The 17,096-nt window shown below is 38.8% G+C and overlaps 1 protein-coding gene across 1 annotated transcript in view; it reads right to left on the bottom strand.

Annotated features, from left to right (window-relative positions):
* ier3 (immediate early response 3) overlaps positions 1–17,096 on the bottom strand; it is a 308,099-nt gene that overhangs the window by 82,563 nt on the left and 208,440 nt on the right. The gene's annotated exons all lie outside the window — the stretch shown is intronic.

The following is a 17,096-nucleotide window of genomic DNA, read 5'->3' as shown; positions in this document are numbered from 1 at the left end:
TTTTATTTTTTATATAATACTGATATTTTTTTTCAGCTACATTTCAGTTAAAAACTATTTAAAACTGTAAATTCTTATTTAGTTAAAATGTTTGCATCTAATATTTAGATTTTGTTTTATTTTATATCAGTTAACACACACACACACACACACACACACACACACACACACATATTATGTATGTATATACATATATAGTAAACAATGATAATCCTATGCAGTTGCATAAATGGTTCTCATGTGCTCTAAATTTAAATTCTTTAATTTGAATAATTGTAATAAATTATTAGGTTAGAAGTTACTTCAAAACTCAATCCTATGTGTGAGCAATAGTAATTGTGATGCTTGCTTTAGCAAACGCTGCTGATAACACATGCAAACAATCTCTTAGATGTCGTTTCACAAACTGTGTGACTTTCCCAAGACAATAGGTATGTGTTCAGTGACAAACTGTGATTGGCTGATGCCACGTTTATTTAGGTCTGGGCTTTTGGGAGAACAGAGAAAACGGGAAACCTGCAAAATGATGAAACTCTACAGTCATAAAACAAAACTGTGCAAGACAACAAGATTAATTTAGCCCAATCCCCGTTTGAATCTTTAATGCTTCTACTAGACTTGCAATCTCTGCGGTGCGCTTTGTGATAAATGCGTCGTATTCTCTCTAATGTGGGCTGATTCATTAAATTGTAATTGGAGCTAGATTTGTGCTAGATGATGGCATCACTTTAGACACACAGTCTCTTATTAGATGAAAGCTTCGACAAAATGTCTTTATTGCGCCAGTTTGAACCAGTCGCTTATGGTACGGTATGAATTAAATTACATCATAACACACTTATCGATCCTGGATTTATAAATGTGTGTGTTTGTGTGAAAGGCAGCGTCAGGGAGGTGTGCATGCTGGAGCTGAAAATGCCTCTGCTGAGCCGTAGGGGGAAGCATGTCACCTCACTATGGAGACTGTAGAAAACCCCTCAACGGCTGTAAGTCATGTTTATGAAATGCTTCTTATATATTGTTGTTGTAATGAAGAGAATTGTTTGGGTAGATCTTAAATTACTTTGTTTTGACACTTTTATTTAAATCTGTATAGAAAAGGTTTTTATTTCTCTTATGATGGAAAATCAGTTACAAATCTGCAGTTTTTTTGCTTTTTCTTTACTTCACAGTCCGTGATTGCACATATCACTATTGCTCACACTTATGGTTTTGTGGGTACACGAATGATACCTCAAATTACTGAAGCTTGTCGTGAATTTTTATTTCAAATTGATCGTAATTCTAAGCTTCACCTGGCAGATGTAATTTTTACCGAAATAAGTTATATACAATGAAAACTGTAAATCGTTTAACATTTGCATTATACCTAATTTTATGGTGAAATACTGCCCTGGATGTAATAATGAACATAACAGTCATCTGAGCCGCTGAAGGATTAATGGTACTTTCATTTTGAAGGGAATGCACCTTTCCCTGGTCTGTCTAAATGCGTCTACCGTATTTTTCGGACTATAAGTCGCACCTGAGTATAAGTCGCATCAGTCCATACATACGTCATACATACGTCATGATGAGGAAAAAAACATATGTAAGTCAGACTGGACTATAGGTCGCATTTATTTAGAACCAAAAACCAAGAGAAAACATTACCGTCTACAGCCGTGAGAGGGTGTTTTCAGTGAAGACTACAGGAGCACTGAGCAGCATAGAGCGCCCTCTCGCGGCTGTAGACGGTAATGTTTTCTCTTTGTTCATTTCTCTTTGGTTCATTTCTCTCGGTTCATGTCAAATTAATTTTGATAAATAAGTCGCACCTGACTATAAGTCGCAGGACCAGCCAAACTATGAAAAAAAAGTGTGACTTATAGTCCGGAAAATACGGTATGTTCATGCAAATCATTCGTGATTGAGCTTCATCTATACAAGTTTTTTTTTTTTATCTTTGCAAATCACCTTTCCTAATATGTGCTAGTTAGCAAGTTTTGCCGCTAAAGTGAACAGTACTGCTCGTCATCCCACACAAGACAGGGGCGGGGTCAACAGAGCTCATTAGCATTCAAAGCAACATGGACTAGAACAGCGTACTGAAAACAGAGCTGATTTTGACAGGGTTAAAAAATTTGTTTTTTACTCTACCATTGAGAAATTTTAACCAAAGTATGCTATAAACTTTTCATTAAGACCTTAAAGAATAATAGCAACTTACTGTATAGTTTTTCCATCTGGGTTACTGAACATTTCAATTCCGTGTTACACCGGGAGTCTTCTCCCGCCACCTTCCCATAATTTAAATTTCCCAAAATCTTGTTATAGGAATAATCACTTCGATATATTATTCCAAGGTTGTTCAGTTGCCAGATCTCATATGAAACGCATCTTACTCACACAAACGACACATTGTACACATTTCAACCCATTTGTGACCTCAACCTTTTAAACCCAGTAGCAGATGCAGTAAGCTTAATCAAGCATGGTAGAAATGGGAGAAGACTCAGGTGGGAAAAGAAGATAACAGAGGCTATTTACACTAACCCCGTCCACTAACATGTGGTTGGGTTACACAAGATTACAAAAGACACCTTTCATACGAAGACTCCATCGGCATAGGTAATAAAGGGCATAATTTTAGCATTTTTTTTTTTTTTTTTTTATGTGATCAACCCAAGTTTGACTCCACCTTTTGCCGAAAGGAATTTATCATCAATAAAACACAGAATTTACACAGAATGGTGTTCACAGTTTACGTTCAGCATATGTTCTCCAAAATGGCGGTACAGTGATGCGGAGAGACACAGGAGACAAATTGTTGAATGAAGTCATTATTATTGTTTTCTCTGCATACAAAAAGTATTCTCGTCACTTTATAACATTAAAGTTGAACCATTGATGGCAGATGGACTATTCTGACGATGTCTTTCATACTTTTCTGGACCTTGACAGTGTAATTTACTTGGCAGTCAATGGGACAGTCACAAACCTCCTGGTTTTCATCCAAAATATCTTAAATTATGATATGTTAACGATGAAGCTTTTACGGGTTTGGAATGATTTGGGGGTAAGTGATTAATGACAAAATTGTTATTTTGGGCTGGAGTAACCCTTTAAGTTAGCTAAATTACAAGAGGGTTGTGCATTATATGGCGACACTATCAACTGGTCAGGAGGTACAGCGATCGTGTTGTGGTACCAATAGGGGTTTTTGACTTCATGCAGTGGTGCATAGACAATTTTATTTCTTATTAACAGTGTTCTCCTAACTGGTGCAGTAGTCTTTAAGTCTCATGAAGAAAATGGATGAAATTTGGCTTCGACCCTCCGATGTCAAATTTTCTCAAAATAATAAAAAGTAAAGTTATTATTATTACGTTCTTTGGAATAATACTTACATATCATAATTATTTAATTCAAAATGTAATATTTGTTTCTAATTATATTTTCCATATCCACCCCCAAAAATAAAAATAAAATAAATAATAATAAATAAAATCCTTCTGTAGACACAATTACGAAATAGCTGGATAATATAGATTCATTTTCCACTGAGCAAACAAATCACCGGAATTATCAATATCCAGAATAAATCTCTCTGACACACTTTTAGCTGCATATACCATGAAAACATTTTAAATAAAGCTTCTTTTACTTTATTATTTAAAGAATATATTTCACAAACAAGCCAAGCTTTATTACAATTCTAAATACACTGATCCACAATAAGCTTGTATCACCTGTTATAATATTCTTATATTTATTCGTACAACTGTGTTTAAGAATATAAACTTCTATGAACATGCTGTCTTTTTTTAACATATTGCTTCACCTCCATAAGCTCTTACAAAATGTATTACTTGCTGGGCTATGGCATCAAATACGACAGCATACTCTTTTGGCACAACTGCGCTCTAAAAATGATTAAAAAACCCCAATTTGGTTTATTTTGCCAACCCTGCTAGGTCAAATATGAACAAACCCAGCTGGTTTGCCTTAAATGTTTGACACGCTGGGTTGTTTGAAAATGACTATTGCTGGCTTAAAATGAACCAAAAATAAATACGTTTTTGAAGCTGCACTGAAACTGTAATTTTGACCTTCAACCATTTGGTAGCCATTGAATTCCACTATAAGGAGACTTTTCCTGGAATGTTTTCACGAAAAAGCTTAATTTATTTTCTACTGAAGAAAGAAAGACGTAAACATCTTGGATGACATGGGGGTGAGTAAATTATAAGGAAATTTTTAATTTGAAATCCTTTAATTAGCGACAATGCCCATGTACAAAAATATAAGAAAAATTGAATACTGCATAATTTTCAAAATTACATGCATTTTAAACTCTTTTATCAAGCATTTTAGAAAGTTATAATTTTACAGTGAAATACTGTCAATTTTTTGCAAGTAAAACTATATGAATAAATGTATAATTCCATATAATAATTCCATATATAATACCATACACACACCTCAGATATAATTATAATTCACATATTAAATAATTTAGCTTTTTTTCATTTTAGTTATCAGTAATGTGCATTAGGATGCTTTAAAAGGTATAATTTTAATGTATAATACATATTTTAATAAAATATGTTTTATAATATTATATTTTAATACAATTAGATTTAACAATATTTTTACAGTACATAGAAAAAAGCTCAGGAATAAGTTGTTATGACTAAGCCAGCTAGTCACAGCTCCTTAGAACTGCATAGAAATACCCTAACAACCACTGTTGCAAAGCGGCGGCATAATTAGCAAATTCAAGAACCACTGACTTTTTTGGTCTCCAAACAAACTCCATTTAGATCACGGTGCATTTTGCATTTTTTAACCAAGCTTTGTCTAAGCTGCCACTATAGAAATGACCATTATAATTGGAAACTTCAGCTGCATCATCTCATCTTAATACCAAAGAAACAAGGACAGAAAACTAATTGGAGGCTAGGAAAACAGCTTAGACATGACAGTTTTCATTTAATCTTCAGTTTCAATCAATGAAATGCCGCACTGGAGCATTGCCCTGTAAACGTCCTGCTGAAAGCAGGACCTGACTCGCTTGTTTAAGTCAAGAACAACAGTGTCACATTTCTAAAATTTCCTCGCAGGAGACGATATTTCCTAAGTGAAGTGAAGTGACATACAGTCAAGTATGGTGACCCATACTCAGAATCCGTGCTCTGCATTTAAACCATCCAAAGTGCACACACACACACACACACACACACCGTGAACACATAGCCGGAGCAGTGGTCAGCCATTTATGCTGCAGCGCCCGGGTAATGCTAATACATGTGAATTAAACCACAGATGAGATAGAGAGAGGAAGGGAAGAAAAATGTGGCCTTTAATCATCCTGTAATTGGAAGGCATCTCCAGCTCTGCCAAATTAATGGGAAAACATGATCGACCAGTTCTGAAGCCACTGCTGTCTCTGCATAATCTCCAAAATTGGGTTTGAAAGAAAAAAAGGGTGTGTGAAAAGTGGAGGGTGCACCTGAGAAGAGGAAAATAAGAAAAACCTTTAATGGTGGGGAAACTAGTGTTAAAGGAAAATGGACAATGGGCATATTCTTAAATTAGGATGAGTTTAAAGGTTTAAAGGTGAAGTTACTCAACTACATTCTTAAAAATAAAGATTCCAGAAGGGTTTTTCACAGCAGTGCCAAAGAACAACCAATCTTTGGTTTCCCAAAGAACCATTAAGTGAACAGTTCCCTATCTGTCGGTCACTACCAGTGATGCGTGGGTCAATGTATAAACAACCCGCACCCGACTGACGTTTTCAACTTACTTGGACCGTAAAAAAAGAAAAAGAAAATATTGTACCTGACCAGTGATGCGCGGGTTGATCCAAAATGAGTGCAGAATACGACGTGAAGTGACATGGTGCATGTGAGTACCACAGAAAAAAAGCACATCAAGAAACATGCAAATCAGTGCAATCATTTTTCAATAAACTAAATTACACCTTTACTAATTTTAAAAGTTGCAGGTCAGTAAGCGGGTCGGGTACAGTGATGCGCGGTTCAATGTATAAACAACCTGCCCCCGACTGACGTTTTCAACGAACACGCCCGCAATAAGAGGAAAAATAAAATATTGTAACCGACCCGCTTCCTGACCTGAATTTTTTAAAAGTAGTAAATGCGTCGCACCTTTATATTAATCTAATTACTTAAATAGGCTATAGCCTACAGAATAATAAACTTTATGACCGCACACATAAGGCTTGCCACAAAGAACTGGTAATGATTATATTAAATTAGCTAATTTACTAGTCTAATTTACTAGTCTGAATAACTAGTCTAAATTAGCAAGGAGACATTTAATTGTTTAGTAATAAACTGGTCTTTTCTGTGTCACTGCAAAGATGAAGTTGACGATGCGGTCTCACCATGAAACAGCCGGTAAAAGAGTCACGCGATAACGTGCGTCATCACTACAACACGACATTAGATCTGGCTTTTGGTCACACCGCGCTCGTCCTGGGATTGAACCCGGCAATGTTACTAGGTCCCCGACCCAGGGTCATTGCCGGAATCAATCCTGGGACATGTTTGCTTTCACACAGAAGGCGACCCTGCACCTCCTGCTGGCAGAGAATGAATTTGCATATATATATTGCATATATATTCCCTGTGGGAAACACTGTGCCAGCTTTAGCCATATTGTCAAAGAAAGAGCAGTTTCCTTTTCCTCCATGTTGCAAGGCTCATTGATCAGCAGTGAGCGACGCACTACTTCTTTACTCTCACCCATGATGCCCCCATCACCAGGGGCCAAAAGGTCATAGTTTGGAGACGCAATGCCTTTACATGCATCTCTGGCCAGTCTCTCTAGAGACACAGGGAGTTTTGCTGTGATGGCTCAGAAATGTGATGCTACCCAGCACAACTTTTCATTGCTGCACTACTGCGTTACGTCAGCTGTCCCTTTGGTGCCACTCGTACAGAGTTAGGGAGCATGGCTTGCATTGCTCAACCCCGTCCTGCTGGCTCTTTCAGACGGTTAAACTCGGCTGCGCGATTCAGTTTACTAGGCGACCTCCCAAGTTCAATGGCATTCTCGAGACTTCAGTGGCAGTCCGAGACACCTCTGTCTTGCGCAAGGAGATTGCTTTTCTGTTGGCGAAGGTTGCAATCTAGCCAGTCCCTCCAGCTGAGATGAGGAAGGTGTTTTACAGCATTGACTTCATCATATCCAAGTCTTGAATGGGGCCCTTCACCAACTCCAGTTCTAAGATTTTGATGCAGAAATGTATTATCAAATGTGTTCAGCCCTGGGATTGGTTTGTAGTAATAAACCTGAAGGCAGAGTACTTTCATTTGTCGAGCCTTCCTTGTCACAGACCATCCCTATTGTTTGCGTTTGAGGGTCAGGCATAGCAATACAAGGTCCCCCCCTTCAGGTTCTTCCTGTCCCTCCATGTCTTCACCAAAGTTGCAGAGGGCGCCCATGCCCCACTATGGGAAGTGGGCAACAGGATCCTCAACTATCTCAATGACTGGCTCCCATATGTGTTTTCTTCCATGGAAAGGTAACACTTCCTCTGTAAACCTGTGTCTTCCCTTGAAAGACCCGCTCTGTCGGTGTCTTCTGGCAGTTGTTCCATTCCATATATATCAATGCCCCCTGGGTCAGTCCATTCTGCCAGGCTGAAAGGAAGAAACAGGAAAGAGTTGAAGCAATCTTTCACTAAAGGTTGAAATACCTTTCAAAAATATTTTTGTGGATGGAACAGCAGCATGGCCTTCTCCAGCAGTGATGTTCTCCCCTTTGGTCCCCTTCGGTACCAAGGTCAGTGAATTTGCGCTGGGGTTTTGGGAAGTTACCACCTTAGCTTTTCAACATTTGCAGCGGCACAGGGTTGTGAAGAGGTTCAGGTTGTGGCGCTTCCCAAAGGCCACATATGTCTTCATGACATAACTCATAGTGACTGACAGACAGGGAACATCTTGGTTACGTACGTAAATCTTGTTCCCTGATGGAGGAAACAGAGACGTTATATCCCCATGCCACAACCTTGAACCATTCGCTGTTGCTGGGACACATTCTCTGCTCCTCAGCGTAAAACCTAATGAGTGGATGCTAGGGGTGTGCATGGATAGTCGAACATTCAAATTTTAAATATCACATTGGAAATAATGAACTTGAGTGCGCAAAAGACGCGATATGTGAACGGCCCCTAAGAACTGTGGTCTTCTACAGTACTTCAAATATGACGTGGAGAATCACAGAAAGTGACCGAATTCAAGAACATTGTTGCGTCATCTCTCAAGCAACGAATAAACACAGCTTAGAGAATGTAGTGAAAACTCCTCTTCTCGCATCTGCCCTAGACCCTCGGCACAAACATCTCAGGTTTCACGATGAAAACAGAAGAAGTAAGAAAAAAAAACGTTTTTAAACATTATCAGAACATTTTCTTTGATGCGAGTGGTGCTGATTCATCCGCTGCCACCAATGATGAAGAGGATGCAATGCCCACTCTTCGTAAAAGGCTGAGCCATTTCTTCAGTGATGATTACAGAGAGTCCAGCCGAGTTGAGTGGGAACAGTTCTTGCTGGAGCCATGTATTCCACCAGATGAGGATCTCATTCAGTGGTGAAACGAAAACACGAAGCGCTTAACAAAACTTATACACTTAGCACAGCGTTATCCGTGAGTCCCGCCAACGTCCATGTCATCAGAGCCCATTTTCTCCACAGCCGGCCTTCTTGTTAACAGACTAAGGAGCCGACTTTCCCCCGATCATGTTTACATACCCGTGTTTCTTAACAAGAACATGTAAAAAAATGTAAAAAATATTTGCTGACAGTTACAAAGTTTCAAAGTTAAGTGTAGGCTACATTCTACAATAGCCTAATTGCTGCAGGCTGCTGTACGTTATTTCTTTGTTCACTTTTTTTTGTGTGCTTTTTTTTGTTGTTTTTGTTTTTTTGCTTTTAATCTGTACATTGTGGCATCCATCCATCTATCCATTTATCCATCTATAAGGGAAACAGGTTAATTTAGCTCAAAGGGAATCATTTAAGGTTTTAAAGGGAATTTTGGACCGAATCACTGTTTTATGGCTGATCACGGAGACGGCCAGCGATTCATAGAACGAGCTGTTTAACATCAACTCTGCACTGGATATTAATATCCAAAGTATAGTGAAAACACTATTAATTAGCACAGTAACAAGATTGGCAGTTTAAGACATTAACTTGTAAGCACTAAACACAAGATACTTCTCTTTTCAATATGAATAAGGCTTTATTACATAAATCTAAGACATATAAACTAATCTAACACATATGCACACGTACTCACACAAGTTGCAGGAAAAGAGAAAGTCAGGAAAGAATGAGTTGAAGAGAATGGAAATGTGAAATCCCAAGTTTACAGCAATACGTGAAACTGCATAGACATCAAAAACCATCAATCACTTAATAAACCCTCGCATTGAGTTCCTCAATGAGGTTAAAATTCAATTAGATAGCTAAACCAGTTTAGATCAGAGTCTGGAGGTAAGTTATTTGCGTTGTCTGTATAATGGGGATTCGCTTTGTTGTCATTGAAAAGGGGGTTTCCTGAGGTTGCTGATTGGCTGGAAGTTCAGTGCCGTCTTGGGAAGCCCTTGGTTGGGTGTTGTTTTACGATGCGGAGTTGTAGGCTGGTTGTAGTTTTAGGTGCGCACTCGAGTTCGGACTCAGAGGCACGACGTTACAAATGTTCTCTGTGCTCTTGATGGAACACTCTGGTGTTGTGATGCCACTGGGTGTAGTGCAGTGCAAGGCTTGAGTCTTTGTTGACAGAGTTCAAGAGTGTGGATGTTTTGTCACCTTTCTTTGAAGCTTTTGCTTGTTATAAGCCTTCTGTGTTAGGTCAGGCAACTGTTGGATGGTCATGGAGCGTGGAGAGGCCATGACGCCTACATGGTGGATGGTGGACTCCAGGGTGCAGATTTCTTAGGAAGTTTTGAAGTTCACATCTTCTTCAAGGTAAGTTTTGTTGTGTGCACAAAAGTAGGCTTGTCGGAGTCGTTGTAGTCAGTTTGTGGAGCCTCTTGTCGACCTTGTTAGGTTTCCAAGGAAGTTAACAGTCTGTGTTCAGACTCTGGGACTGTAAACTCTTTGATCAGGACCTCACAAAGTCGCTGATAGTTTGACTTTGTTTGACTGGGCTGTCGATCTAGGAAGTTTCGTACCTCGGGACTGGATGTGGCTCTAAGGAGGTATCATAGTCATATGAGGTCTCATTTCCAGATGAAATTCAACATCTTGAAGGTAAGCCTTGTCTCTGATTTCATTCTTGGCTTTCTCTAGTAGCTGTTTGGCATAATGGAATCTGTTCACGAGGTCTTTCTGGGCAGCCGTTGCATGTTGCTGGTCAAGCTGAGCTGCTGCCAGGGCTGCTTGGAGCTTTTTAACTTGGGTGAACTATCCTTTTAAGTACGTTTGAGCAGTTAAAAGAGTTAGTATTGTTGGAAGAGTTCAAGAATTGTCTACCTGAGAAAATCGTCATATACTTGAATGAACAAAAAGTGTCTTCACTTTCTGAAGCCGCTGTTTTTGCGGATGAGTTTGTGCTTACTCATAAAGTAGTGTTTTCATCGCCCACAAAGCGTTGTTTTTCTGATCGTGTCCGTAATTCTAAAGATTCCCCTGCAGTTCCAAAGAATGCTTCAAGTGCTTTAAATATAGAGAATCGTGAATGTTTTTACTGTCATGAGGTGGGACACCTCATCGCTACCTGTCCCAGTCTGAAACGCAAAGCTAACAAGAAAAATGCTTATAAAAGTGTTGCTTTAGTTGAGCGACCCATTTTCTCTCCCGAGCCGGAGATTCTAGATACAATTACTGAATCTGCATTTAAGCCATTTATTTTTGATGGGGTAGTGTCGTTTAGCGAAACAGACTCTGAAACAAAAAGTGTTCGCATCCTTCGTGATACTGGTGCCTCTCAGTCCATAATCTTAGAGAGTGTGCTCCCATTTTCAGAACAATCAAGCTGTGGTTCCAGTGTACTAGTGCAAGGCATTGACCTCTCTGTAGTTAAAATTCCTTTACACAATGTCTATTTGCGTTCTGGAATTATTTCTGGTGAAGTTAAACTGGCAGTTCGGGCTGAGTTACCTGTTAAAGGTGTTGCGCTCATACTAGGGAATGACCTAGCAGGTAACAAAGTTTTTTGTTTGCCTGAAGTTATAGATGTTCCTGATGTTCATGAAGAAGATGCTTTACAGGAAGAGTTTCCTGATGTGTTTAGTACATGTGTGGTGACCCGAGCTCAAGCTCAAAAACTAAAAGACACTGTAGATCTGTCAAAAACCTTTTTGTGTGCTGACAATACTGCTGAGACAGAGGAAAAAGAAAATTCAGCTGAAGTACAGATCTGTGAACTTCCTAATGTTGATTTGCCATTTGGAAAAACAATGTTAATTGAGGCACAACGTGCCGATCAAACTCTGTGTCCCTGTGTTGCAGCTGCTGTCGAGCTGAATGTTTTGCCAGAGCATCCAGTTGCCTACTTCTTTGACGGTGGCGTCCTTATGCGTAAGTGGTCTCCACGTCATGTCACTGATGATTGGGGTACAGTTTTTCAAGTTGTCGTCCCAAAACCCTTTCGAGAGCAAGTTTTGAGTGTAGCACATGACCATGAACTCTCTGGCCACGTAGGTGTTCGAAAAACTTATGATAGTTTGTTGAAACATTTCTTTTGGCCTTCAATGAAATCGGACGTTTCAAAATACTGCAAATCTTGTCATGCATGTCAGTTATCTGGCAAGCCGAATCAAAGTATTCCCCTGGCCCCCTTGAAGCCGATACCAGCTATTGGTGAACCATTTGAGCGCATTTTGATTGATTGTGTTGGGCCATTGCCCAAAACTAAATCGGGAAATTCCTACTTGTTAACGCTGATGTGTGCATCGACCAGGTATCCCGAAGCGATACCTCTGCGTTCACTTAAAGCTCATGGAATAGTCAAAGCGATCGTCAAATTCTGCACTACTTTTGGAGTGCCTAAATATATACAATCTGATCAAGGAACTAATTTCATGTCTAAAGTGTTTGCCAAAGTAATAAAAAAATTAAACATCAAACATCAGGTATCAAGTGCGTATCACCCTCAGTCCCAAGGTGCCATAGAGCGATTTCATCAAACTCTTAAATCCATGCTACGAACCTTTTGTGTTGAAAAACAAAAAGAATGGGATGAGGAAATCCCACTGTTGTTATTTGCGGTTCGTACCACGACTCAAGCTTCCCTTGGTTTCAGTCCTTCAGAATTGATCTTTGGGCACACTGTGCGTGGTCCCTTGAAGATTTTACAGGAGCAAATTCTTTTGTCTGGCCACTCCTCCCCCACTAAGAACGTTTTAGATTATATTAGTTCATTTCGTGAAAAACTGCATAAGTTGTGGAAACTGGCAAAATGCTCACTTGGTTCTGTACAAGACCAAATGAAGGCTCGATATGATCAAAAAGCTGTCCAACGCTCCTTCCAAATTAGTGATAAAGTTCTCATTTTGCTTCCTGTGGCTGGTTCAGCGCTTCAAGCTAAATTTACCGGTCCCTATGAGATTAAAGAGAAACTGAGTGACACTGATTATGTTATTTACACCCCCGATCGTAGACGAAAATCACGTGTCTGTCACATTAATATGCTGAAGGCATATGTGGCACGATCCGACTCTGAGATTAAGAACCCTGTCCTTACTGTTGCTCCAGTAGCTGTACCACCCTCTGAATATTCTCCGGAAATTGATGGGTTGAAGATGAATAGTGCCACCTTTACCTCTGCTCGATTGTCCAATTCAGAAACTCTATCAAACCTTTCAGCAAAGTTGTCCCACTTATCCATGTCTGCCCAGGCTGATATCAAAAGTATGATTAAGAGATATCCGACTTTGTTCAGTGATTTCCCCACCACTACACAAGTATTAACACACGACATTGATGTCTGTTCACATGCACCCATCAAACAACGGGCTTATCGCGTGAATCCGCTCAAGAAAGAATTGATGATGCAAGAAACCCAGTATCTACTTGACCATAACTTGGCAGTTCCTAGTTTTAGCCCGTGGTGTTCTCCATGTCTTCTTGTCCCCAAACCAGATGGTACTTCCAGGTTCTGTACAGATTACAGAAAAGTTAATGCATTAACCAAAGCTGATTCCTACCCTATGCCACGCATGGAAGATTGTGTAGACCGGGTGGGTAATGCTAAATTTGTAACAAAACTTGACCTACTAAAAGGTTATTGGCAAGTGCCGCTCACTGAGCGTGCATCTGAAATATCTGCCTTTGCCACCCCTGATGTCTTCTTACAATATCAGGTTATGCCTTTTGGCCTTCGAAATGCGGGAGCTACCTTTCAACGATTAATGTCTCAGGTATTATCTAACGTGTCTCAGTGTGAAGCTTATTTAGATGATGTTGTTTGCTATGCTGACACTTGGGAAGATCATCTTAAAACCATAGATGAAGTCTTCAAACGTCTCTCTGATGCAAATCTTACTGTGAATCTAACAAAATGTGAATTTGGTTGTGCTACGGTCACATATCTAGGTAAAGAAGTCGGTAGTGGTCAAGTTCGTCCCCTACACTCAAAGATCCAGGCTATCCTTGATTTTCCAGTCCCAAAGACTAGGAGGGAGCTTCGGCGATTTCTCGGTATGACAGGTTATTACCGCTGTTTTTGTAAGAATTTTTCTGTTGTTGCCAATCCTCTCACAGGATTACTCCGTAAAGCGGCTTTGTTTAAGTGGACTCCTGAATGTCAGTGTGCTTTTGAAGCTCTGAAAACTCTGCTCTGTAGTGCCCCCGTACTGGTTGCCCCTCATTTTGGAAAACCATTCCTGTTAGAAGTCGATGCCAGTGGTACAGGCGTCGGTGCTGTTTTATTGCAGACCGGAGAAGATGGTTTGAATCATCCAATCAGTTTCTTTTCAAAAAAGTTCCTCCAACATCAACTGAACTACAGTACTATAGAAAAAGAAGCCCTTGCCTTAATCCTTGCCTTGCAACACTTTGAAGTGTATATTGGTTCAAGTGTACAGCCTATTACTGTTTTTACTGATCATAACCCACTTACCTTTCTGCAACAAATGTCTAACGCTAATCATCGTTTAATGCGGTGGTCTCTGATCTGTCAAGGTTATAACTTGAAAATATATCACAAAAAAGGAATTGAAAATGTCATTGCCGACTCGCTCTCCCGTGTTAATCAGTAAAACAATGTATGTTTTATTTTATGGATGGGGGTGTTATGTCCTTTAAAATATGCTATGCGTCTGTGAACTCTTTGTATGTGTTTTTCTTTTTCTGCTCGTTTGTGTAGATGTGTTTGTGTTCCAGGTGGATGTGGCCTCTGTTAACCAGCTGAAGATGTTGATTGGTCCAACTATACACATGAACCAGATATAAGGACCGCCCCAAACACTCTTCTAGGCCTTTTGAGCCTTGTTGACTGCTTTCTGGTTTCGTTAGCATTCTAAAGTCTTGTATGCTATTGTTTGTATCTTTGTCGTTTGGTAGTGAGTGTTATATCAGAGAGATATAATTCTGTGTAGTAAATCTGTTAAGTGTCTGTCATTGTTAGTTCATATGCTGGATCTCCTGTTTCTCTGAACATTGCCTGTTTTTGACTACGATTTGGATTCTGATTCTGCTTTGTGTACGCCTGGAAACTTTTGTAAATAACTTTGTAAATATTTCTATTAATTATATTTTGCCACACTAAGGGATGTAGGGGGTTAGACGCCATTTTATTTATATGTATCTTTTTCTCACTTTGTTTATGGTTAAGGGAGGTAGGTAAGTTGGTCTGTATTTTTGTTTTCTTTATTTCCATTTGAGGTTATTTAGTTTCAAAGCAAAGTTTGTTTTGTTTGTTGTTTTGGCCTTGTCTACCCCTGAAAAGATTCCCGTTAAAAGAAAATAAAATAGCTTTCTTTGGCATCTTTCTGGTGTGAAGTCTTTTCTGTTACGGCTATCCCCTAGAGGTCGTAACATCTCTCTTTTGCATAAACTCTTAGTTAAAGTTAGTCATCAGATGACATGACATACCGGAAATGCATCCGGTTTAATGGCACAGACATTTGCAAGTAATATCTTGTTAATAATGTATCACAGTTGGACCAATGCGTTAACCAAGTATCCATGGATGCATTAATATTTCTGACCTAAGAGGGGATTACTCTCAGGAGCATTTAACACATTTTACCACATCTAAATCCATTTCCCAGCTTTCCTCCTTAATCAGTGCAGCAAATGCAGAATATTGTGTGGACCCTCTGGACCTGCTCATATATCATTGTTAGCTTGCACTATCACTTTTGATCAAGTTCTTTTTTTGTGATTGAGCCGCATGTGGCTCCAGCGTCACTATGTTCACTAAAGTGCATAACCCAAATATACCAGTATTCAGACGAGCAGATATGAGTTTAGATTATAAAGCATGATCAGCATGGATTGTTTGTATGCTGTGTTCAGTGCTGCATGATTACATCTCCATGAAGGATCCTCCTTGTGTAACCTTACAAATGCTAATGAGATATTTACCCTCAGCAGTGTCTGTTGCTCTTCATTAAGTCAGTAATACTGCATGCAGATCTGCTATTTAATCCTTCCCAGAACAGTTTGACTCCAGATGAATGTATAAAAACAACAACATATGATATTCTGCTTCACATGTTCGATTTAATCCAACAAAACCTGTTGAAAACATGTCCAGGTCACACTGTTCTCCTAAAATTACATTTTATTAAGAAATGTGAGCCTATTGTTAATAACACATTTACAGTTTTAATACATAATTTCATATTCATGAAATGTGAAAAAAAGGTTAAGTGGTTATAAATATGGAAATTATAAACAAACATGAAATGAAACAATGAAAATAAAATGGTTTATAGTTTAAACACATTTAATGACCTCAATGATGTTCCCTATTGAGAAAAAAAAATGTTTTACACTAAAAAACAATGTTTTACATTAATGTGGATATAATGACAATCCCATATGAAAAAAAAACCTTCTTTACTTCTTATGAGAATCCATAAGAAGTTTTAAGAAGATTTATTTTTTTTATTTTTTTTATTTTTAATGATTTTGGGGTTAATTGTGACCTGCACATATTCATGACAGTTTCTGTGAGACTGACTCATGAACATTTGCAAAAATGTGTGTTGAAACATAGAAAATAGAATAGGATAGAATACTAATAATGACGTTTTTAATAATCTGAATCAAAAGACTGTAACCCTGTGTTCAGATTCATCTCATGAGAAGTGATTTCTTTTTTTTTGTCTTTAAAGTTGAAATATAATCATACCCAGAATTGCTCAAGCTGAGAACTAAGAAGCTTGGAGCTGCTCAATCTTTGTGAATAATATTCCTTGCTGCTCCCTCATTTCACTGCGGCACATCTCTGAGCTTTTGATAGGAGAATCGCAGGGAGGATTTCAGGGGAAATGTTGCTTAAGCAACGTCTTCCGAGGGTTAGAGAGCCAGTGGGTGGGTTGGTTAGTTGTTACGGCGTGACTCAGGAAGCATCATTTCCTATTTGACATTCCAGTTTAGTTCTCCAACAGTGTGTAATCTCTTCAAGAACATGCATCATTAAGAAACCTGCCAATTACTTACCTGGACACAACATGTCTCATTTGTAAACACTTAATCATAGCGGATTACTACTTGCTTATTGCCACCAAGATGGACAAAGAGAGTAAACGCAAGACTTGCTTGCTTATGACTGAGCCAGTCTACCAGATTTCATGCTTTCCATAATGCCACAATAAAAAGCTATATAGATCCTTTCATTTTACAGAGGTATTTCCTGCTGCCTTATTGGCTATGTTTGCATAGTCAGTGTTAGGGATTGACAGCCGTATCATTGTCTTCATTTGCTTACTCTCATGTCTTTCCAAAACTGTGTGATCAAAGAATTGGATATTTTAATTTTATATTATGAAGTCTTTCCCTTATGGTGACAAATTATGACAGCAATTATAATCATGATTTAATTCAATAATTCATTCATTTTAGTTGTGTGGTTCTGAATTGAATCTTATTTATTGAAGTTCTCCAAACCGGACTGGCATTTA

The sequence above is a fragment of the Carassius gibelio genome, chromosome B5 (assembly GCF_023724105.1).
Source record: "Carassius gibelio isolate Cgi1373 ecotype wild population from Czech Republic chromosome B5, carGib1.2-hapl.c, whole genome shotgun sequence".
Taxonomy (NCBI): domain Eukaryota; kingdom Metazoa; phylum Chordata; class Actinopteri; order Cypriniformes; family Cyprinidae; genus Carassius; species Carassius gibelio.
This window is presented reverse-complemented; position numbering and strand designations above follow the sequence as displayed.